The 23,539-nt window shown below is 44.8% G+C and overlaps 1 long non-coding RNA gene across 12 annotated transcripts in view; it reads right to left on the bottom strand.

Moving 5' to 3' along the window:
• The window catches only part of LOC136164545 (uncharacterized), a 68,135-nt gene that overhangs the window by 16,417 nt on the left and 28,179 nt on the right, over positions 1-23,539 (bottom strand). For 5 of the 12 annotated variants that reach the window (XR_010662368.1, XR_010662366.1, XR_010662363.1 and 2 more), the window contains 7 exons: positions 21,146-21,799; positions 18,238-18,473; positions 13,496-13,642; positions 10,894-11,075; positions 9,811-10,205; positions 7,446-7,621; positions 136-437 (listed from right to left, as the gene is read on the bottom strand). This is a non-coding gene — a long non-coding RNA (uncharacterized lncRNA). Of the gene's footprint in view, positions 1-135; positions 438-7,445; positions 7,622-9,810; positions 10,206-10,893; positions 11,076-13,495; positions 13,643-17,263; positions 17,816-18,237; positions 18,474-21,145; positions 21,800-23,539 lie in introns of all 12 variants that reach the window. The other 7 variants (XR_010662367.1, XR_010662372.1, XR_010662365.1 and 4 more) reach the window with 6 other exon arrangements.

Here is a 23,539-nt window from a genome sequence, read left to right as displayed (position 1 = left end):
CTTCTTCCTCTACAAGGCAGAGATCAAAATAGTGGTCCCTCTTGCCTCAGCAAATTGCTGTGAGGATCCAGCGAAGCAGCATTTACTTTGTGTGTTCTGGGCTTCCCTAGTGGCTCAGACCGGTAAAGAACCCACCTGTGACACAGGAGACCCAGGTTCAATCCCTGGGTGGGAAGATCCTCAGGAGAAGGAAATGGCAACTCCCTCCAGTATTCCTGCCTGGGAAATCCCATGGACAGAGGAGCCTGGCAGACTGCAGTCCATTGGGTCGCAAGGAGTCGGACACAACGGAGCAACTAAGAGTTTTCAGGACTGTTACTGGATGGAACTAGTGACCATGGCATTTCCATGGCCCAGCTTCAGGCTCTGCTGATTCCTTAAAGGGCGGAGATGCTCTGAAGGAGGTCGACTTCCTCTCTTTCCTCCTCCCAGAGAACCTGGGAAGGAAGAAGGAAGAAAGAAGGTGATGGAGGTGACTGACCACTAGAAAGGTGTCCAGCTTCTTTATTTTAAGGATTCTCACTTTCCTGATAATTGGAGTCTTCGTATCGTAGGTGTTTGGCCTGTAATTTGGCTCCCTCCTGTCATACTTTTTATATTTTATAGCAGTCTGTAACCCACAAGTGTTGAAAGTGTTAGTTGTTCGGTCGTGTCTGACTCTTTGTGACCCCATGGACTATAGCCCACCAGGCTCCTCTGTCCATGGGATCCTCCAGAGTGGGTTACTATTCCCTTCTCCAGAGGATCTTCCCGACCCAAGGATCAAACCCGGGTCCCCTGTATTGCAGGCAGATTCTTTACTGTCTGAACTACCAGGGAACCCAACATTCCTAAAGCCTCCATGTAAAATTTGAAATGAAATCCTATATGTCTGTCAGTCACTTGGAAAACGATCTATCCCTTCTCTTACGAATTCATCTCCCTCCCCACCAGTTAAAGCCATCCTCTGAGTTCAACTTCACTCTTCAGAAACCAAGCAATCACTTAAGAAAGGGGAAAACATTAAGAGATCCAGATTTCAATTAACTTGGCCATTGATTTTTGTGTAATTCTGGGGGAGGCATTATTCTTTGGGTAAGATGGGGGGAGGCAAAGAACTCAAAGATTAATGAAGGTTCTAATGTGGGCAGTGCCAAGGGCTGGGATATCCGACATCATGGTCCCCAGGCCCTGCTGAAACGCAGAAATATTAGGAAAATAGTCGAGGAGAGGCCTGCAGCTGACCTGCCCGTGACAGTGGTGGGTCTGCCATTCACTGGGTGAGGAGGGCTTTCTTGTTACATTTTAATGTAATTCATGTATTTGGCATTTCACACAATTCCATCATTTTTTAGCTGGTCAATAAAGTACGCATCCATGTAACAATTTAATGTATTAACTTTTGACTGTACTTCATATCATGTACCTCTCTAGTCAAAGTGATGTTATAAACATTCAGTAACAATGAATCAATGTTAATCCTAAATCCTTGAGGGCTTCGCTGGTGGTCCAGTGTTTAGGAATCAGCCTGCCAATGCAGGGGGCATGGGTTTGATCCCTGGTCCGTGAACAACTAAGCCCTCGAGCCACAACTACTGAGTCTGTGCTCTAGAGCCCGGGGGTCAGAAGTACTGAGCTAGCCCTGGAGAGTCCTCGATCCACAACTACTGAGCCTGGAAGCTGCCACTGCCGGCATGCGTGCTGCAGCTGCTGAAGCCGGCGCACCCTGAACCTGTGCTCTGCAAAAAGGGCCACCGCCAGGAGAAGCCCTCACACCACAGCCAAGAGCAGCCCCTGATCGCCGCAACCAGAGAAAAGCCCGAGCAGAACGGTGCAGACCCAGTGCAGCCAAAACTAAAACAAACAAATAAATCTTTACAAAATAAAAATAAATCCTCGCTCCTCCACAATGTGCTTGAAAACACAAATTTTCTGACTCAAAAGCTCTAACATCTGTTAGGAAGAATTTTTCATGTGGGTTTGGAATCTTTGATTTCCCTCCCTTTATGAACCGCACTGGCTTTTGACCTCCAGACATCTGACTGCAAATATCTTTTCTTGTATTCCCATAGTTCTAGACAATGATTTTTGGAAGACAGTAAATGTATTCACTGTAGATAAAGATAAATCACGTATGTAACCAAACTTGATTGTTTTAGCTGCAACTGTTTCATAACTGTCACATGCGTATCCATCCTAACAAGGGACCAACGGGGTTACCACATGCTCCCACACGTGCACACACACATGTGTGCACACACACGTGCACACACCACATAAATACCACAGAGGAAACCACTGATACAGATATAGTTTTTAATGCGTCGTGTCACTGATTGTCTTCTGGAGGAAAGAACCTCTGTGAAAATAGATTTAAAACAACAGGCAGTTTAATCAGATAAGTACACCACATCTATCTCTGTCCCCTGGAAATATGATTTCAGCATAATGCCTGGGGGGAAGCTCATTGAAAGACGAGTCTTCTGAGCAGTAGAGTGAAAGCAACTGTCATGAGAAGCCTTTCCAGGGTAAGGCGATCTGCTGGTGTGATGACTGCAGGGAGGAAGATGATGATCACCATTATCAATAGGCAAACTGTTAGAACTGAGCAAAAGAAATAAGATGTGATTGCAAATGATATAGGCTTCCCAGGTGGCAAAACTGGTAAAGTAGTGCCAATGCAAGAGACATAAGAGATGCGAGTTCAATCCCTGGGCCCGGACGATCCCCTGGAGAAGGAAATGGCAACCCGCTCTAGTACTCTTGCCTGGAGAATCCCATGGACAGAGGAGCCCGGCGGGCTACAGTCCGGGAGTTGCAGAGTCAGACAGGACTGAAGTGACTGAGCACACATGCGTCTGGTGTCCCTTCAGGGAAGTGGTTGACCAATCAGAGGTGAGAACTGCAGATAAACTTTCTTCCTCCCCTCGCTCCTCCAGATCAGTCTCCCCTGAGACATCAGAGTTTGTGCTCTGGGAGAATGCACCTGCATTACTGCCCTGCGGCTGCTGTGACAAGCTACCCCAAACTTGGCGGCTCTCACAGCCTGCAACCAGCGCCACTGGCCCACGTGGAGCTGTCGGCAGGGGCCGTACTCCCTCGGGGGACTGCAGGGGAGGGTCCCTTCCTTGCCTCTTTGAGCACCTGGTGAGGCCCACATCCCTTAGCTGGTGGTCACACCATTACTGCAGCCTCTGCCTCGCGGTCACACTGCCTTCTTCTCTTCTGTGTATTGAATCTGCCTCTGTCTCTGCCTCTTCTTATTAAAAGGACAGTTACAACTGGATTTAGGACCTATGCAGATAATCCAGGGTTTTCCAGGTGGCTCTAGAGGTAAAGAACCCTCCTGCCAATGCAGGAGACGCAGGTTCAATCCCCGGGTCAAGAAGATCCCCTGGAGGAGGAAATGGCAACCCACTCCAGTATTCTTGCCTGGGAAGTCCCATGGACAGAGGAGCCTGGCGGGCTACAGTCCATGTGGTCACTGAAGAGTCGGACGTGACTGAGCACACACACAGATTATTCAAGGTAACTCTCCATCTCAAGATCCTTCATCACATCCTATTCCTGGATCGAACCTCCACAGAACAGACAGCGTGTGAGCTTTTCCTCAAGCTGTCCTTTCTGAGGAACTCAAAATAATGCACATAAATCATCAAGAACTTTGCACACAGCAATGGGAGTAACGGCAGTAGTAACAATAATAGTTCCCACCATTTTCAATGAGATTTTACTTTTTTCGGGAGCATTGCTAAATCGCTTAAAAATAGGCTTAGACGCTATGGAAATGGAGGTCATCTATTTTGGTGGAATTTTACACTGTGTTGAAAGATTTATTCCCCCCCTACAAAACGTTTCCTGCGTGGTGACAATTTCTCAGTAGAATACCTGCTATAAGATTAGAATTAGAAAAAGAAGGGTTTTCCCACAGCAAATGGAAGTGAATTCACTTCATGGCAGGGAAGTTAAATAAATTGGTTAATGCTTACCAATTTCTTAGAGAGGAAACGTGTTATCTGTATCAGTGTTAAATCCTGAAATGAATATGCTTTTTGTGCTGAAACAAATTACGTTTCTGAGAACAGCACCATCCTGGGTCCTAGGAATACTGGAAGAGCAGCACAGCTTCAAGAGGGCAAGGGGAGAAGGGGGCGACAGAGGATGAGATGTTTGGATGGCATCACTGACTCAATGGACATGAGTTTGAGTGAGCTCCAGGAGATTGTGAAGGACAGGGAAGCCTGGTTTGCTGAAGTTCATGGGGTCGCAAAGAGTTGGACAGAACTGAGCGACTGAACAGCAACAGCCTGGTTTAAATGCTGGATTGCAGGATCAGATGCCCCTCCTCCAAATTCAGACAGCAGGACTGTGAGTCACTGATGTGGGAGAAAGAGGAGAATGAGAAGGATTTTCTACTGTACTTCCCAGAGGTCTGTGCAGTTGACCGCTGTACCATGAAAGATTCTGGAGGGTTCACTTTGTTCTGTTTTTATGAGGCAACTTTATTTGCACCATTGTTTCAGAGAATCATGTGACTTTTAGATGCAAGCCTACCTGAAGAGCGTAAGTAGCCAACAAGATTGACTATGACTATCAGGGAAAATACTGGCAAATCTCCTACTGGGACACAACACATTCAGTATTCCGGTTCGAGCTGCTTCCTCCTCACCTATTTGATAATCATCATGTCAAAAGTTACAAGACACATTACTGAAGGACTACAATGTGACTGACGACTGTATGGGACAGTAAGGCCAAGTAAGTCCACATCTGGCCTATTTAATAGACATCATCTAAGTGAATGATTCATATTTGAAAATGTCTCTGATGGGGATTTCCTGGGACTTCATGTACAAAATCATGACTTTCAAATTTTCCAAACCTAGATTGTCTCCATCCTGTAGCTGTTGGTGAAATCTGCTAGCAATATTTCATCTCTGTTCCCCTTTTCTTTCTTGATATGTAAACATACACATGCATATATACATACACATATATATACACATATTCACACGTGCACATGTATATACATATGTACACACATGTGTGCAGGTATGCATACATGTACACATACATGCATACTTACATGCATTGTGCACATATATGTTATGTGCCCTATGCACATATGCATGTGTGCACATGAACACACATATATGTGAGCATACACACACACAACCTAAAACAATGCCTCCAGCGACACACTGTTGAGTGACAGGACTACTCTCCCCTCCCCACCCCATTTCTCTCTTTATGTCACAGATAAGGACCAAGCCCTTGGGCAACTAAAGAGAAACTGTGAGGGAATCTACTTCTGGAGGACTCCAGCCATAGGAGTCCAAGAACAAAACCATCCAAAGAGTCTTCCAACTCTTCTTTAAATAGTCATCACTCTCCCTGAAAGATTCAGCCCTTTTTCTAGCTAATAGCAGATGAATAAGTATTGCTGAATAGTGAAGGAAAGAAAGAGGAGGGGAAGGAGGAAGAGACAAACTAACTGAAGAACTGAACACGCCTGAAACCGTGGCCAAAGGATGACATACAGACGCACATGGAGCCCTGGAAAACCAGCAAACAGCTTCTGGCGCTTCTACTGGCTTCAGTTCAGTTCAGTCACTCAGTCGTGTCTGACTCGTTGCGATCCCATGGACTGCAGCATGCCAGGCTTCCCTGTCTATCACCAACTCCCTGAGTTTACTCAAACTCATGTCCATTGAGTCGGTGATGCCATCCAACTATCTCATCCTCTGTCATCCCCTTGAGTGAGTAAAGTGAGTGAAGTCGCTCAGTCGTGTCCAACTCTTGGCGACCCCATGGACTGTAGCCTACCAGGCTCCTCCATCCATGGGATTTTCCAGGCAAGAATACTGGAGTGGGGTGCCATTTCCTTCTCCAGGAGATCTTCTCGACCCAGGGTTTGAACCTGAGTCTCCAGCATTGTAGGCAGACGCTTTACCATCTGAGCCGTCAGGGAAGTTGCATCCCCTTACTAGATCTCAAATAAACTGACTCTCATTTCTTCACATAGCAAATAGAGATAACACTTATTCACTGCTTTTATGCATAGTATCTATGCCACATAGTATAAGACACTTCTATACATAGTATCTTATGACTGAGGAAACATCTGACCCCTACTGCAGTTCTTCACTTGACTCACCCACCCCCCACTGGTGGCAGAGGGGCCCATCTTTCGGCCTGAAGCAGAAGTTCACATGATGCCCTAGGCGTTTGTTTTTTTTAATTGAAGGTGATTACAGGTCTTGATGGACTTCCTTGGTGGCTCAGACTGTAAAGAATCCACCTGCAGGGTTTCCGGGGGGCTTAGTGGTAACAAATCCGCCTGCAGCGCAGGAGACATGGGTTCAATCCCTGAGTCAGGAAGATCTTCTGGAGGAGAATCCACCTGCAATGTGGGAGATCTAAGTTCAATCCCTGGGTTGGGAAGATCCCCTCAAGGAGGGCATGGCAACCCACTCCAGTATTCTTGCCTAGAGAATCCCCATGGACAGAGAGGCCTGGAGGGCTACAGTCCATGGGATCGCAAAGAGTCAGATATGACAGAGCAACAAAGCGCACATGCACACATAGGTCTTGAAGTGGCTAATAAAGGTACACTCTAAGTCATCAACACCTCCCCCTCCAGGTAGCAGACAAAGGAAAGTCCAGCCATGATTCACTGCCTGCCACCAAGACAATTGTGGCAGAACCTACTCTCAAACCATGACCTCTTGCCCTGCATCCTTCTCACTTCCTGCTACCGATGCACCTGTACTGATCACCAGAGACAAAAGCACATCACCAAAGGCCCTCAGCATCTCACCAAAGGAAGAACACTAATCACATTCCTATAAACACATTTCTCAACATGGAGTAGACTTTTAGCAGATGCTCAGCGAATCAGATGGACCAAATCAAGAGTCAGCAAAATTTTTCTGCAAAGAACCAGGTAGCAAATCTTTGAGGCTTTGTAGACAATGTGGTCTTTGTCGACACTTCTCCACGTTGTGTCCAAAAGCAGCCCTAGACAAAACATCCACAAATGGCTATGGCCGGGGTGATCCCATGAAGCTTAACTTACAAAAGGAGGCAACGGGGACTTCCCTGGTGGTCCAGCAGTTAAGAATTTGCCTGCCAATGCAGGTGATCCCTGGTCCAGGAAATAAGATCCCACATGCCATGCAGCAACTAAGCCCATGTGCCCCAGCTGCAACGACTGAGGCTATGTACCACAACTACTGAAGCCCGCACACCATAGAGCCCGTGCTCTGTAGCAAGAGAAGCCACCGAGATGAGCAGGCCGTGCACCGCAAGTAGAGAGTAGCCCCTCCTCACTGCATCTAGAGAAAAGTCTGTGTAGCAACAAAGACCCAGTGCAGCCAAAAATAAATTAATAAATAATTTTTTAAAAAAGAGAGACAAGAGGTCAGAGGTAGCCTGTGGGCCTTTGCCAAAACCCCAGGACTTACATCAACTTTAGGGAAAGTGCTGATGTCAAAAACATTTTAAGTCTTCCTTTTAGAGGCCGGGTCCTGCCAGCTCTGAACAGTACATCCAGGCACTTCTGTCCCTGTTCCCATAATCCTCTCGTGAACACCCACTGGCTTCAGAGACATGGGGCTTTCACCCTTCACACACAGTTATTCTGGAAGACAAAACAGGGGCAGAAATTAAAACCAGAGCCCAGGTCTTTGTACCCTACCCAGCATATCAAGTGCCCCTCTTCAAATTGTCCTGGGTGAGCTGTGTACCTAACGAAGAAAATAGAACTATTCTTTCAGTTAATCGTCTTTTAGTAAGGGAGTGGTGGGGTGTGGGGGGGGGCAAATTTATTAAAGGCTCTTCTAAAACGCCAGCTGAAAGGGGAAAATGCTCCTTGGCACTAGGGAATCTTTTTCATGTGAAGTTACACGATCACTTCTCATTCTGTCTCTTAAGCACCGCGTGGCACCCATCCATGTATTAGGCTAATAACTGCATGAATCTAGTTAAAAAGAAGCAAGCAATTATTTTAATTAGAGGAGAACAAAAATAACACTCCTGGATTCTGGTTTAAGGGACAAGAAGGAAGTCGTCGGGGTTCAAAAAGATCCCACAAAATATTTTTGTGAAAGGAAAAATAATTAAGGCCAAATTTAGAATGGACTGGCAATACGTGGGCCAAATAAAATGAATGGTACCACTGTGCAGCTAAAACCCATTCATAGAGACGAGCCCCAGAAAGTCCATTTCTGTGTGATACCATTTGGAGGGTGTAGCCAATTTCACAAAGTGAAAGTACACACCTAGTGGAGACTTCAGCAATCCTTGCGAACCTCTTACACAATCTCTTACAGAGTTTCTGTGTAAACTCTTTTATTAATAAGAGAAAAGGGGAAGGATCTTGGTCAGATGCCTTTTAAACAGGATTTTTTTTTTTCATTAAAATTCTTAGAGTAGGTGGTTTGAATTTGTTACTCTGGAAAAATCTGTATAGGAAATCCTTGCTGCTAATCCATTCTACATAAAGCGGATGCTATTGGAAGAGAGTTTTCACTACTTGAGTCGAATTTAGTCCGAGGAAGAGATTGCATCAGCAGATTTTCCATCGCCTGGGCCTTCTTGCCTCCCTTCTGGGCATGGCATTTGGGCCATCCTAGTCCACCTCAGGCTTCCAAAAAGATGAAATAAGGGAATTCCCTGGTGGTCCAGGAGTTAACAATCTACCTTGCAAGGAACATGAGTTCAATGCCTGGTCGGGGAACTAAGATCCCACATGCCTTGTAGCAACTAAGCCCATTTGCACTGCAAAAGAAAGTTCATGTGCCTCAACACAAGATTCTAGTAAGGTGGATGAACCTAGAGCCTATTATACAGAGTGAAGTAAGTCAGAGGAAAACAGATATGGTATGCTAACGCACAGATATGGAATCTAGAAAGATAATTCAGCCTATTATACAGAGCAAAATGTCAGAAAGAGAAAAACAACTAGTGTATATGAACACATATATTGTAATTTAGAAAGATAGTACTGATGAACCCATTTTCAGGGCAGCAATGGAGACACAGACATAGAGAACAGACCTGGGGACGCGGTGGGGAAAGGAGAGGGTGGGACAAACTGGGAGAGCGGCACTGACATATACACACCGTGTGTAAGACAGAGCCGGCAGGAGCCGCCGTGTAACACGGGGGGCTCAGGCCGGCAGTCTGTGATGACCAGAGCGGTGTGGTAGGAGGAAGGAACAGGACAGTTTTAGAGGGAGGGGAGGTGTGTATGCCTATGGCTGATTCATATCGCTATGTCACAGAAGCCAACACAAAAACATAAAGTAACTATCCTCTAGTTAAAAATAAATAAATTTTTTAAAAGATCCCATACGATGCAAGGAATATCCTGAGTGCCGCAACCAGGAGCCAAGACAGCCAAGTAAGTAAATGAATAAAGTTGAAATGAAATGGAAGCCAGTCTCCTAGTCAGTGTCGCCCCTTCTGTTTGAATTTATACATGTTTATTGAGCACCTGCTCTCCACCAGGCTGAGACCTGGACCCTGCCTGCCAAGAGCTCACCATCTCATCACAGAGATGAGGCACCGGCCAGGAGACCACACAAGCCCCAGCTGGGAGGGCTCAAGGGTTCTGGTCTGAGCTGATGGCTAAACGGTGGGTTGTCCAGGAGGAAGCCATGGACAGTCCATGCCTGGTATGAAGAGCAACACAGACAAAGGTTGGTGTGAAAGGACCCCACATGCACACCAGGAACCAAGGGCAGCTGGAGGTGCTGCAGGGGAGGGGAGATCAGAAGAGCCCGGCCAGAGCGGCTCCATGTGCATGTGCGTGAGCCTGCACTTCACCTTGCAAAGCCACCGCGGAGCTCTCTACGAGGGCTGAGGGGGCCAGCTTTCTATGCTGTTTTCTGGTTGCTGTTGTTCTCTGGCTGTGCTGAATCTTCACTGCTCCCCGGGCTTTTTTCTCTAGCTGTGATGAGCAGAGGCTCCTCTGCAGTTGCAGTGCTTGGGCTTCTCACTGCCGCGGCTTCTCTTGCTGGGGTGCACGGGCTCTGGGGTACATGGGCTCAGTAGTTGCAGCTCTAGAGCACAGATTCAATGGTTGTGGCGCATGAATTTAGTTGCTCTGTGGCATGTGGGATCTTCCTGGACCAGGGACTGAATCCGTGTCTCCTGCCTTTACCACTGAGCCACCAGGGAAGCCCCACCCGCTTTCCATTTTGGAGTGAGCACTTGCATGTCTGAGAAGAGGATGAAATGAAGACTGGGTGTACTAGAAATGCCATAGCCCAGAGGACCACAGCAAGTAGGTGTGGAGAGATGGGTGAGCTATGAGAGGCACAGTACTGAACGAGATTAAAAAGAACAGGCTGGTGGAGCAGTGATCGAAGGGTCAAAAGGAGGAGATGAAATTGGTTTTGAAGATTCTCACTGGGATCAGGTGTTTATCTGAATGCTTGCCCTGTGTCCAGAAAGTTGTCCTCTCACAGGTTCCTCTTCAAACCCAAGATGGACCTTGACAATGGGTCCCAGGATTGAGACTCAGTGACAAAGCTCAGCCTGGAGTAAGTAAGCTTACTGCCAAGTGCCATGTAAGAGCTCCTAGAAAACAGTTTAACTCCTATTGACCTTCCCATGGGCTCCCCAGATGGCTTATCAGTAAAGAATCTGCCTGTAATGCAGGAGACACAGGAGATAGGTCAGGAAGATGACCTGGAGGAGGGCATGACAACCCACTCCAGGATGCTTGCCTGGAAAATCCCATGGATAGAGGAGCCTTTGGGGCTATAGTCCATGGTGTCCCAAAGAGTTGGACAAGACTGAGCATGCATGCAGGTGCAAAACTCACATGAAACCAGTTTTCTGCCAAAAGTCTAATTCGAAATATAGAGAAACCTGGAATGAAATATAATTGTGATGAATACTTACTATGATGGTTGGCATGATGGGTTAACTTGATGGGGCTAAGGGAGGCCCAGAGAGCTGTTGAAACATATTTCTGGTGTGTCTGTTGAGGGTGTTTCTGGAGGAGACTGGCCTTCGAATGGCTGGATGGAGTTAAAAGGATCACCCTCAACGTTGCAGTGAGAAGCATCCCATCCACTGAGCGTCTGCACAAGACAGAAAGACAGAGGAAGGGTGAGTTTTCTTTCTGCTTCACCTGGGACACCCGTCTTCTCCTGCCCTTGGACATGGGAGCTCCCAGTGCTCGGGCCTTCAGAATCCAACCAGGTGTATGCTCATGTTCAGTCACTTCAGTCGTGTCCAACTCTTTGCAACTCTATGTATAGCACAGGTGTATTCCATTATCTTATAATAACTTTTCATGGAGCATACTCTATAAAAATACTGAATCACTGTGCTGTATGCCTGAAACCAATATAATACTGTAAATCAACTCCACTTCAATTTAAAAAGAATCCACCCAGAACTTATACCACAGCCCACCCCCCAGTCCTCAACCCACCCCCCGTAGTCAGGCCTTCAGATTTGGACAGGGTTACACCATTAGCTTCCCTGGCTCCCCGTTTGCTGACAGCAGATCAAGCGACTTCTTGGCCTCTGTAACTGTGCTAGCCAATTCCTATAGTAGGTCTGCTCTTACATATATATATATATATATATATATATATATATATATATATATATATATATATGTGTATATATATATATCTGCAGATATGCAATTGGTTCGTTTCTCTGGAGAAACCTGAGTAGTATACTCAGGACAGGTATTAGTTGCTCAGTCATATCTGAATCTTTGTGACCCCATGGACTGTATCCTGCCAGGCTCCCCTGTTCATGGAATTCTCCAGGCAAGAGTACTGAAGTGGGTAGCCATTCCCTTCTCCAGGAGATCTTCCTGACCCAGGATTGATGCTAGGACAAATTATATATAATCACCATATTAGATTAGGAGGAAATGGAAACCCATTCCAGTATTCTTGCCTGGGAAATCACATGGACAGAGGAGCCTGGTGAGCTACCGTCCATGGTATTGTAAAAAGTCAGACACAAAAGAGCACACACACATGCATTCATGTTTTAAGTTTTTAAAGAACATAATCAGAACGCTTCTCAATTTGTTTTATGAGCTAGCTAAATCTTGGTAGCATACCTGGCAGGGATATTACACTAAAAAAAATTACAGGTAAATTTCTTTTATACATATTGTAAAAATTATCAAAACATGTGTTAATACATAAAAATAAATGTCATAACCAAATTCAGTTTAGTCCAGAAATGCAAGGCTGGTTTGACATTCAAAAACTTCTTGTATAGTTCATCACATTAACAGAATAAACGGGAAAAACATAGGATCAGCCTATAAACAAGTGAGCACTTAATTTATGACAAAAATGTTTCAGAGTACTGGAGAAAAGACGTTCTTTCTATTAATGGTGCAAGGTAAGTGGATATGATGGAGGAATAAACAGACTTGATCCCAATATCACACCATATGTGAAAGTCACTACCATGTAGATTACAGATCTAAATGAGAAAGGTGAAATTATTGATATGAAGTTTCCAGAAGATAATACACAAGAGTATTTTCATGACTATCAGGAAAGCAAAGTTTTCTTAAATAGGACACAGGAAGCATTAACTATAAAGGAAAATATTGGTAAGTTAAAGTACAGTAATATTAAAATCTTCCACTCAACCAAAGACACCATAAAGTGAGTGAAAAGTCAAGCTCAGGGTAGTATAAGATATTTGCAATATACATAAACCAAAAAAAAGGATCAAATTCAGAATATAAGTATCTCAGTAAGGTACTTATAAATCTGAAAGAAAAGATGAACAATACAACAGGAAAATCAGCAGGACATTTGCAAAAACCCATTCTCAAGATACCCAAATAGCCAGTGTACATGAAAAGATGTTCAACTTATTAGTAAATCTGGTAAATCAAATTAAAACCACAATGAAATTCAACTACGTACCCCCCAAAGAGCCCAAAATCAAAAAGACTAACAGAACCAAATATGAATGAGGAAGAAGAGCAGCATAACCCTCCCACTTGCTGGTGGGAATAGAAACTGACAAAATCCTTTGCAAAACTGACTTATTAAAGCCATGCCCCGCAACGTAGTAGTTCCCCACACATGCAACAGAAATGCACGCACACACCCACCAAAGACATCCGCAAGAAAGCCCACAGCAGCCCTCTCTGAATTAGCCTAGAACTGAAACGACCCAAACACTGATCAGGAGTAAAATAATAAACTACTATTATAAAATAGTAAGCTATGCTATGTAACTATGAGAATGGAAGGAAATACAACAGGGGGAAAAATACTATAATTACACCCAACAACACAGACACAGCTCACAAACATGATGTTGAAAGGATAAAGACAGACACAAAAGAACAGATACCATATGATTCCATTTATAGAGTGTTACTCAAGAAAAGAGAAAAGCAATCTGTGGGATCAGATATTAGGACGGTGGCTATCTCTGAGGAGGAAGAAGGGACACCATCACCTGGGGCCATCGGGGACAACGGATTGGTTCTTTTTCTTACCTGGCGGTGGTTACTGGGATGCATTCCCACCAGGATAATCCGTGGAGTCACGTGTTTCTGCTCTTTGCAGCTTCCATATGTGGAACCTCAATAAAGAATCCCCAAAATTTTCAAGTGTTGATTTCTTCAGTGAAGCACATGGAGGGACTAACACAGAAAATAGTGTAGAAGATCTTTTTTTAAAACCAATCTTGGGACTTTCTTGGTGGTCCAATGGCTAAGACTTAATGCTCCCAATGCAGGGGATCTGCATTTGATCCATGGTCAGGGAACTAGATCCCACATGCCAAAACTGAGAGTAACATGGTACAACTAAAAATCTCACATGCCCCGGTGAAGATCGAAGATGCTGAGGGCCACAGCTTAGACCCGGCACAGCCAAATAAATAAACAAAATATGTTTGAAAAAATAGTAGTTTGCAGTTACCTGGGTTCAATGTGCCCTCCTGATGTTGGCTCCAGAGTAGAAAGTGGAAAGGACCACACATACACACCTGTGACTATAGGTCAGTTGGATCGGGAAAAGTGAATGCCTTTCCCTGAGGAACCATGAATAAAACTGGGACCCTCTGCAGTTGAGCAAAGAGGTGAGGAATGTATAAGGGGAAAAAAAAATGAAAGAGCCGTTGTATGAAATTATGTCAACAATGAAGGACCTGGAGGAGACGCTTGTATTTCCAGCCTTATTATGTAAAGCGGGATTAAAAGGTAACAAATTGAGGCTGTCTAGGAGGAAATACTTTCTTACGAAATGGATAATTAACCTCTAGCCAATGCTTTAGTAAAATCCAACTCCTCCCTTAAAAAAAAAAAAAGATTAGCTATTTATAGCAGCCGAAACAGCATCCGCAGTTACACTGACTGCTATTATATTACAAAGACGCCTCTGCTTCCAGGCAAAAGGAAAAAAAAAAAACTGATAGCCAGCTGGGGTCAGGAAGGAAATTTTCCCTTTGGTGTGGGATTTCACAGCTCTGTTATCTAGTAGTGAACCATCCAGGCACTGCCTGGCATTTGCACCTCCATTTGGACACCTGGCTCTTCCATCCAGGGTGCTGCGCTCAAACAAGCCATTGTCTTCCTCCTGGATGGCACACCTGTAGCCTTGTATTTAGGCAACACTTTGTGTTTCAAAAAAGTAAACACGAGGAATATAATCAAAATTGGTCCTAACACTACTGTTTTTACATCAACAGTCTATAAATATATGGGAGAACTCAATATACGTGTGAAATAAACAGAGCAGGTATGCCTACACGGAGGTAATTCAAAAGACGGCTCTGTAATTTAGCAGCCTGGATCTCAATTGTTGTATTTTTCGGCATGAAAAACACAGATATTATTCATCAAAGTGATTGTCCTGCGCACTTGTATACCTTATATAATTTATTTTTTCGGGGCTTTTTACTTCAAAGAAATCACTCGCTAATGACATTTCAGACTTTAGAAATTTTTCTGATAGCACACCGCTATTCCCTCAGGGGCAGAATTGTGAATAAGTGGATTTTTTAAAGATCATTAACAGATATTACAAACCAATTCAAACGGAGCGTTTTCCTTGCAAATTACCTTTAACTTTTAAAGCCATTGGAAAAAAAAAAGAAAAAGGAAAAAAGACAGTGAGTGATTTAATTTACTTAGCCTGTCTACAAATCACAGCTTTGCACTCCATCGGCGATCACATTTTTCAACCAAAAAACATCTCTAACTATCTCTAATAGAGATATTTTTCTAAATGATCACACTCAATGAGTGATATTTCAAAAGATAGTGATGTTTAGTTTTTTGTTTTTTGTTTCTTTATTACTGAGCAAGTTGCCCTGGAATTGAGAATGTTTATTTTATTGATATGCTTGAAGCCAAACCAGTCAACCCTGCACTGCCTGTATCTGTTGCTTAATTAAAACTCGCAGGTAATTAGCAGGTTTATCATTTCTGAGCAAATGGATGGAGAAGCTTTAGTGGTAGATTGTGGAGTTTTTGAGGTAAGGAGGGGCTCTTTTATTTAATGATCAAACCGCCGTTTCCTGGCTAAAGAGCTAATATTTGGGGTGAGAAGCACCTTTATTCCCCTCGTACATCAGGCCTAGATTCCTATTTGCATCAGCGCCCCGTTGTGTATGTTTTCTATTCAAAGAGCCCCTGTGGACTTCAAAGTGAGTTGCCTGCGAGGCCGAGCTACATGGGAGTCCTGAACGGGGTCGGATCAGGCCCAGAGCCGGGAGAAACCATGCCAAGACCAGCGCACGCTGGAGCCCCCAAACCATGCCACAAAATTAAAGGGTGTCCCCTGCCTATGCCACCCCACAGCGCATGTGGGAAATGTCCCCAGGCTCGCCAAGCGCTACGCTGGCTTCTCAGGCTACTCCTTATAAATATTTGATGAGTGGCACTCCATTTGTAAGGAACTATGTTAATAAGAATATTCTTTGAAATCGGAATCCAAAGTAGGTTTTAAAAGGGGTCATTGTTTGAAGGACTACAGGTTTCCCCTTTTTCCTTTTTAAAGTGCAAAGTCAACTTACCAAGAGTCAAATAAAGGGATCCGGGGTCCTTTTGGATAGTCCATCAACCAAAAATGGGTAGGATTCTACTCTGAAGGAAGTTCTATTTTTGGAAGGGTTTATTAAATTATTGAGGGTGTGTGTGCTTAGTCATTCAGTCATGTCCCACTCTGCGACCCCATGGACTGTAATCCTCCAGGCTCCTCTGTCCATGGGATTCTCCAGGAAAGAATACTGGAGTGGGTTGCCATTTCCTCCTCCAGGGGATCTTCCTGAGCTGGGCAGGGGCAGGGAGGGGGCTGGGGATTGAACCCAGGCCTCCTGCATTGCAGGTGGATTCTTTATCATCGGAGCCACTAGGGAAGCCTTAAATTCCCTGTAGGTCAGTTGGTAAAGAATCTGCCTGCAGGGCAGGAGACCGGGGTTTGATCCCTAGGTTGGAAAGATGCCCTGGAGAAGGAAATGGCAACCCACTCCAGTATCCTTGCCTGGAAAATCTCATGGACAGAGGAGCCTGGTGGGCTACAGTCCATGGAGTCTCAAGAGTCGGACACAAGTGAGCAGCTAAACAACAACCAGGAAAGTTCCCTGGAACAGAGATACACGTTCCTGGGACCTCACATGGGGGTGTGGCCTCACCAAGCCTTTCACCTATATGACAGGTGATGGTTTCTGAAAGTGCTTCACACAATCCAGGTCCTGCAGACAGTGTCTCATCAACCTTTCCTTTCACTTCAGGCCGGTTTCTCAACATCAGCCTTTGTATTTTCATCACTGTAAGCTTGGTCTTTTAACAAAAATGGATCTAAACGGGAATGATTTTTCATGTAATTGGGGTCAAAACAAAAGTTTAAAAATAGAATAAAGTAAAACAGGATGATTTCCACTCATAGAACATCAATCTGTTTATTTTGTGCTCAGTCAACAGATCTTTATATGGGCTGAGTTGGAAGTGCTTCAGCGAGGTGCTAAGATGTTGGATTTCTGAGCACGCTTTACCTTGCCTTGACATTTAGGGTAAAATCAAACTTCCAAATCTGAAGCGCAGGGAGGGTGAGATGAATTGGGAGATTAGGACTGATGCATATACACTATTGATAACGGTACCATAGCTGATGAGAACCTACTATAGAGCACAGGGAATGCTCCGTGGTGACTTAAATGGGAAGGAAATCCAAAAAGGAGATACCCAGAAACTAATGACATTGTAAAGCAACTATACTCTCATAAAAATTAATTTTAAAAAGATTAAAAAAACACAAACCATAAAGCATGTATGTGGCCAGATGTGATCTGATGCCTGCCGGCCTCTCAGACCTCATCCTGACGGCTCACTGCTCTGCAGTTCACTCTGTGGAGAGGCTGAGGTGCCTCTGCCTTCCTCCACCCGCTGGTCCTGTCTCCTCATTGTTGCTCTTGTTGTTCAGGATCGACTGAACACATCTGACTCTGCAATCCCATGAGCTGCAGCACGCCAGGCTTTCCTGTCCTTCACCATCTCCCAGGGTGTTCTTAAACTCATATCCATTGAGTCAGTGATGTCATCCAACTTTCTCATCCTTTGTTGCCCCCTTCTCCACCTGCCCTCAATCTTTCCCAGTATCAGGACCTTTTCCAACGAGTCGGCTCTTTGCATCAGGTGGCCAAAGTATTGGAGCTTCAGCATTGGCCCTTCCAACGAATGTTCAGGTTTGACTTCTTTTAGGATTAACTGGTTGGATCTCCTTGCAGTCCAAGTGACTTTCAAGAGTCTTCTCCAGCACCACAATTGTTAATTTGGTTTAAAGGTACTCTCCTCAGAAAGTGCTTGCATTGCCTTCAAATCCAAAACAGTCCAGCCCTGATTTCCACTTCCTTCAGAGCATCATTTCCTCTGTTAGCTTAGTCCCTCATGAAGCATCCATCTCCCCAGCTCAGCTGAGCCTCCAGAAGGTCAGAGATCATCACAGTCTGTCCCCCAATTCATCTCCCAGTCTGTGCACAGTCCCTGGCACAGGGAATATCGTTGGCTGAAAGCAGGTTTACCTGGTGTAAAATAACATAAAACGCCAGGCAGATACTCTGTCATTGGCTGCTGAGGCAGCTCTTGAACTGAGGAAGAAAAGCTCTCCCTTTTCCTCCCGCACAAGCTCAAGTTCTTTCCCCTGCAATTGATCCCTGCCTCCTGTCCGCCAGACAGACATGCACACCTGATCTGGAAGGGATGCCTGTGTTTACTCCCAGGCCAGGAAGTCTTACCTGTTGGCCGGGTCCTGCCTGCCAAGGAGGCACAGCTCCCCCGTCATCTGAGTGCTAGGCGGCCACGAGTTCAGCGTCCGAGGGGCCAGGTGTGGCTCTCAGGGGCTGCAGGGGCTCCTCTGTCCAAGTCAGCAGCATCCCAGAACTCAGCTCCCATCACCTCCTAAATTGCTGACCCTGATGCGGGGTGGAGTGTTTTGTTTTCTTGATTGGATCACTTCCAAATTAAAGAAGGACTATATAATAATTATAACAAGGGAAACAACACTTAGAAATGGAGTAAAAGCAAAGCTAATTCTTTCTCCCCATCACACCTCACTACCACTCTCTGAAGATTACCAGAGGCAGGCATGCGTACGCCTATATCCCTGTGTTATATACAAAATGATATAATGTATATTACGTATATTTATACTTAACATGTGTATGTGTTAAGTCACTTCAGTTGTGTCCAACTGGAGTACAACTTCAGTATAACATAATTATAACTTACGTATACATACCTAAGTATAACACATGTATATATAATTATATATTTGCTGTTGTTTTTGTTCAGCCTTTCAGTTATATCTCACTCTTTTCGACCCCATAGACTGTAGCCTGTCAGGCTCCTCTGTCCATGGAATTCCCCAGGCAAGAATACTGGAGTGGGTTGCCATTTCCTTCTCCAGAGAATCTTCCCAATCCAGGGATCAAATCCGCATCTCCTGCATCTCCTGCACTGGCAGACAGGTTCTTTACCACTGAGCCACCTGGGAAGCTCATAACAAGATAACGAATATATAGAATTTCACATCAGTGGGGCTGTGTATATGCTGGGGGACTTTACTGCAGGATCGCATCTTCACTCAATGGCTGCTTATCTATGTATGTTACTTGCCCTTCTTAGGTGTGGCTACTCCAGGGACTTTCTGAGAAGATGGGTGGGACCACACAGGACCACAGCTGTGTGCAGCGGTGCCAGTTTCCCCTTCTCTTCGGAAACATACCTGCCTTGGTCACACTGGGATTCAGATGCGTTTTCAGAGAAGTGACACTGCTGGTGTTTGCTCTCGGATGATGGTTTCAGGACATCTGAAGAGGTGCCTGCCCCATCCCCAACTTGGGGAGGTCCAGACCGGCCCTGGTCACCATCTCCTTGACTTCCTTTAACTCCCCAGCCCACGGTGCTCCGTTCCATTTCTTTTTTCTTTTTTTTTATCGCTTCCATTTCTAACTGGCTCCCATTTCAAGTTGCCAGCCCCTGTATTGCCTCTGACCTTGTCTATTTCCAGCAGCCTTCTCTCAGGAACAAATCTCAAGGTCAAGGCTTCATTGACTTCCTCTCAGGTGCCTCTGCCCTCCAGTCCTCGGAGAGAGCCTCCCATACCTTCATTGGGTGCCCATCGACTCAGCCCAGCTGTCTCCAGGTGGCCATTCCCTCTGACTCTCACCCTACAGACCACAAACTTGGTCAACACAGCTGGGAACTGCTGTGTAGGTTTCAAACATATTCAAGGAGTTTATTTCAACCAGTTCTTGCAATAGCCCATAAAGTAGAGAGGGTTACATATACTGGCCTCTCAAATATATGGGTCTTAAGAACATTAACATGAAATTTGCTAAAGATGTTAAAATGGTCACATAAAAATAGTCAGTTTTGCTGTTAGTGAAAGGAATACACAGTATAGTAACATTGCTATACTTTTTGCCTATGGAAGAGCAAATATTTCTAAGGATGAACAATACTCTGTTCAACAAGGGAGGACATTGGCCAGATCCTTTAACCTCTCAAAGGTAGGAGGATGTATTGGTGGTACTGCTCTGATCGATAACTTGCCATTCTTGCCTGGAGAACCCCGTGGACCGAGGAGCCTGGCAGGCTACAGTCCATGGGGTCACAAAGAGTCCGACATGACTGAAGTGACTTAGCATGCATGAAAACTCAACCAAATTCTCCTCAAGCATTCTCTCCATCTGCCTCTTGAATAGGCATTGCCATCTCCGACTGTTTCTAGAAGACATTCCCCTTTCCTTGCAGGATGGAGCCCCCTCTCCCCACACCGACGCAGGCTCTCCCAGCACAGAGGCCACCCCAGGAAGCACAGCACGGTCACAGTCTGCAGGAAGTCCTTGCAGCCTCTGGGGTACCATTTTGTCACCCCCTGGGACCACTGCCATGGTCCAAGTCAACTCAAGGCATCTGCTGTGAGTTGTTTTTTTCCCACAAACAGTGAAGAATTTGTGTTGATTCTTCCCCAGAAGGTCACTGGTGACCAGTGACCCTCAGGGGGTCCACAGGGGGACCATGGACAAGTGAATCAGCCCTCCTGGGGACTGAACTCATGACCTCATTAGCACAGGGCTCTCAGCAACAGAGCCACATGGCACATACCTCATTAAGGCACTGAGGCAGTACTTTGCTAAATGTTAATTCTTAGATTAACTACAGATGAGTAGAGTTCCTAGCGGGGAAAAAGAAATGAGAGAGATGTGTGCATTCTTTAAAGGAAACGTGGGTCATCAGTAGATGGTCCCTTTGGTTCGTTTTAAGATTGAATTTCAGCATCGGAAGGTGACACTCATCGGGATCCACGGTGCCATATTTTGGTTTTTTTTTTCATCAATATCCTGGCCAGAAGACTGTCAGGGAAAAAGAGCAAATGGTGTCACTTCCCCATTTGGCCAAACTGCATAAGGATTCTGTAGCGATTCCTCCAAAGTTCAAGCTTCAAACACAGGAGGCATGAGGGAAAGGGTTCTCCCATCTGAGGGAGAGGTGGTCCTTCCCATACGCGAAGGGCTGGGCCCTCCTGCCCCCCTCCACCCCACAGAACCCTAATCCCAGTGGCCAGAGCCCCTCCTCCGGGCCTGTGTCAGTCCTCTGCAGCTCAGTCAGCCCCCCTCCCACCCCCTCACCTCCGTTTACCTTATCCCCAGCCGGTCCCTGAGGGGCCAGTTTTACAAATAGCGACTATGGCTTGGAGCTGAGTTTCAACACCAACTCTGTATCCTGTGTCAGATTACGTCCCTATGAATATTCCACCGGCTGCACAGCTCTGAAGAGAAGTTTCCGCTTTCAGGCCATTTCAACTTCAGTCGCTCCCACCCCTGACAGCGATCTTTGAAACTGATAGGGCCCCGTAGAAGCCAGAAGAAATTTTTTAAAAATATTAATAATCATGGGCGAGGTTCCCAGTCTTTGTAATCTTGTGGAAGAGACCCCTGGAGGAAAGCACACTTGAATTGAACACATGCCCACGCGAACTCGTCCATGGAAAAGCCTGCTCGGAAATGCATGGATGTTTGCAGGAGAATTTCTATGATGGGGGAGAGGAGGCTAAGTCAGTCATCTGCACTTACCACCTTTTGCCTGATGAGCTTGAAAGACCATCTTTAAACGCTCAGGTTTGTTCCCACCGCAGGAGAAGCCCCACCGCACCCAGGCGTCCAGTGGAGAAGACTGACCTCTTAGGAGCAGCCCAGCTCTGCCATGCACTGCCTCCACCGCGGGCCAGCTCCCTGGGGTGGGGGTGAGGGGCAGGGAAAGTCAGTATCTGCTTCGAGCTGATCATTTCCTCACCTGTAAAATGATGATAGTCATAGTTACTGCAAAATAGTCACTGTCTCCACATGGAATAAAGGACATCGAATTCTTTAGTCGAGTGCCTGGAACACAGTAACTCCTCGCTGAAACTTAACCATTTCTAACTTACTTCACCCTGCATGACAGGCTCAAGGTCCATGAGAAAAGCAAATATCATATATTAATGCATATTCATGGGATCTAGAAAAACGGTACAGATGAACCTATTCTCAGGGCAGGAGTAGAGATGCGGATGTCGAGAATGGACATGCAGACACAAGGGGAAGGGGAGGGTGGGGTGAACTGGAAGATGAGGATTGACGCATATACATTGTCGTGTGTGAAGGGAGTTCAGTCTGGTTCTCTGTGACGACCCAGAGGGCTGGGATTGGGGGTGGGAGGGAAAGGTTCAAGAGGGAGGGGATATATATATATATACACAATTCACTTTGTTGTATAGCAGAGACTAACACAACTTGGAAAGCAATTACAATTAGAAATAATAATTATTAAAAAAAGAAATAAAAATTATAAAATTTTAATTCAAATTTTAAAAATGAATAGATAATTTTTAAATTGTTTAAAGAAACTTAACTATTGTAGCTACTATGTGCCTCCTGACCACCTCAGGGCCTATATCTGCATCCCAGACACCCTTCCCTTTGTAAATCTAAAACAAGAATTAAGTTGTATGACAACCATAGCTGTACATCCACAAAGAAGACACTGGTGATTAGACTGACCACAGTCACTTGCAACGAGTGTGCTCTGATTCCAACAACTAAGAGGCAGCAGCCTGCACTGAAAACAGCTAGCCCTGATTTTTAAACAATGCCTTTAAAAATGTTTCCTTCTGAAATGCGCTATAAATGGCATCAGGAATTTTCCAAACTGGCATGATCAAAATGCACGATCTTAAAATCGTAATTCTCTACAACATACCAAAATCATAGTCAGCCTAAAGATTCTCAGAAATTTTGAATTCTGAATGCCTTAAAAAAAAGTTTCAATTCAAATAAAATCAGTCTAAGTATATTGTTATGAAAATACAATCTGAGATTCTATATTTGAGGAACAGTCTTATAAGCATTTAGTAAGTTACAATTTAAAAACTTCTACTCAAGTTCAAGTTGACAGTTAGGGACTAAATAAATAGAAACTAAATTGATGAATAGTATCTCTCTTACAGCTGTGGGCTCCATTTGCTACTCTAATCTCCAGCAGGGAATATTAGCTCAATAAAATAAATATTTTTAATTTCTTCTATGCATTTCCTCAAACCATGCCAACGCACTTATCTATGGCTCGCTTAGAAGATTTGTTAAGCACCCCCCCTTCACTAACTTAACAGAGGATGTTTGATGTTCTAACAAACATGGAGGAACAACATGAGGGCACATTGTTTTAAGGTACTGAGCCCTTAATCACTTCCAGTTCTGATTCATCAGAAAAATAGTACTCGAGGGATTTTTTTTTTTTGGTCACAAAATATTGTCTTTAATTTTGAGATACTTACTTCTTGCCAGAAAATGATACTGTATTTTTGTCCTAATGATGAAGGATGAAAGATGGGGAGAATTCCATTTGGTGATTATTGGACCACAAAGAAGTAAACTGATTCAGAAAACAAATCCCCAGAAGAAAAATAAAACATATTATGTGAGGTGGGAGCATGGAATTCTTGGCATCGATTCAATTGGGGCCAGGATTGGTAATTTAATAACATCCTTGTTTTGT

This window comes from Muntiacus reevesi, chromosome 3 (genome assembly GCF_963930625.1).
Source record: "Muntiacus reevesi chromosome 3, mMunRee1.1, whole genome shotgun sequence".
Classification (NCBI taxonomy): Eukaryota; Metazoa; Chordata; class Mammalia; order Artiodactyla; family Cervidae; genus Muntiacus; species Muntiacus reevesi.
Note: the sequence above shows the minus strand (reverse complement) of the source record. Positions and strands in the feature narration are given on the sequence as shown.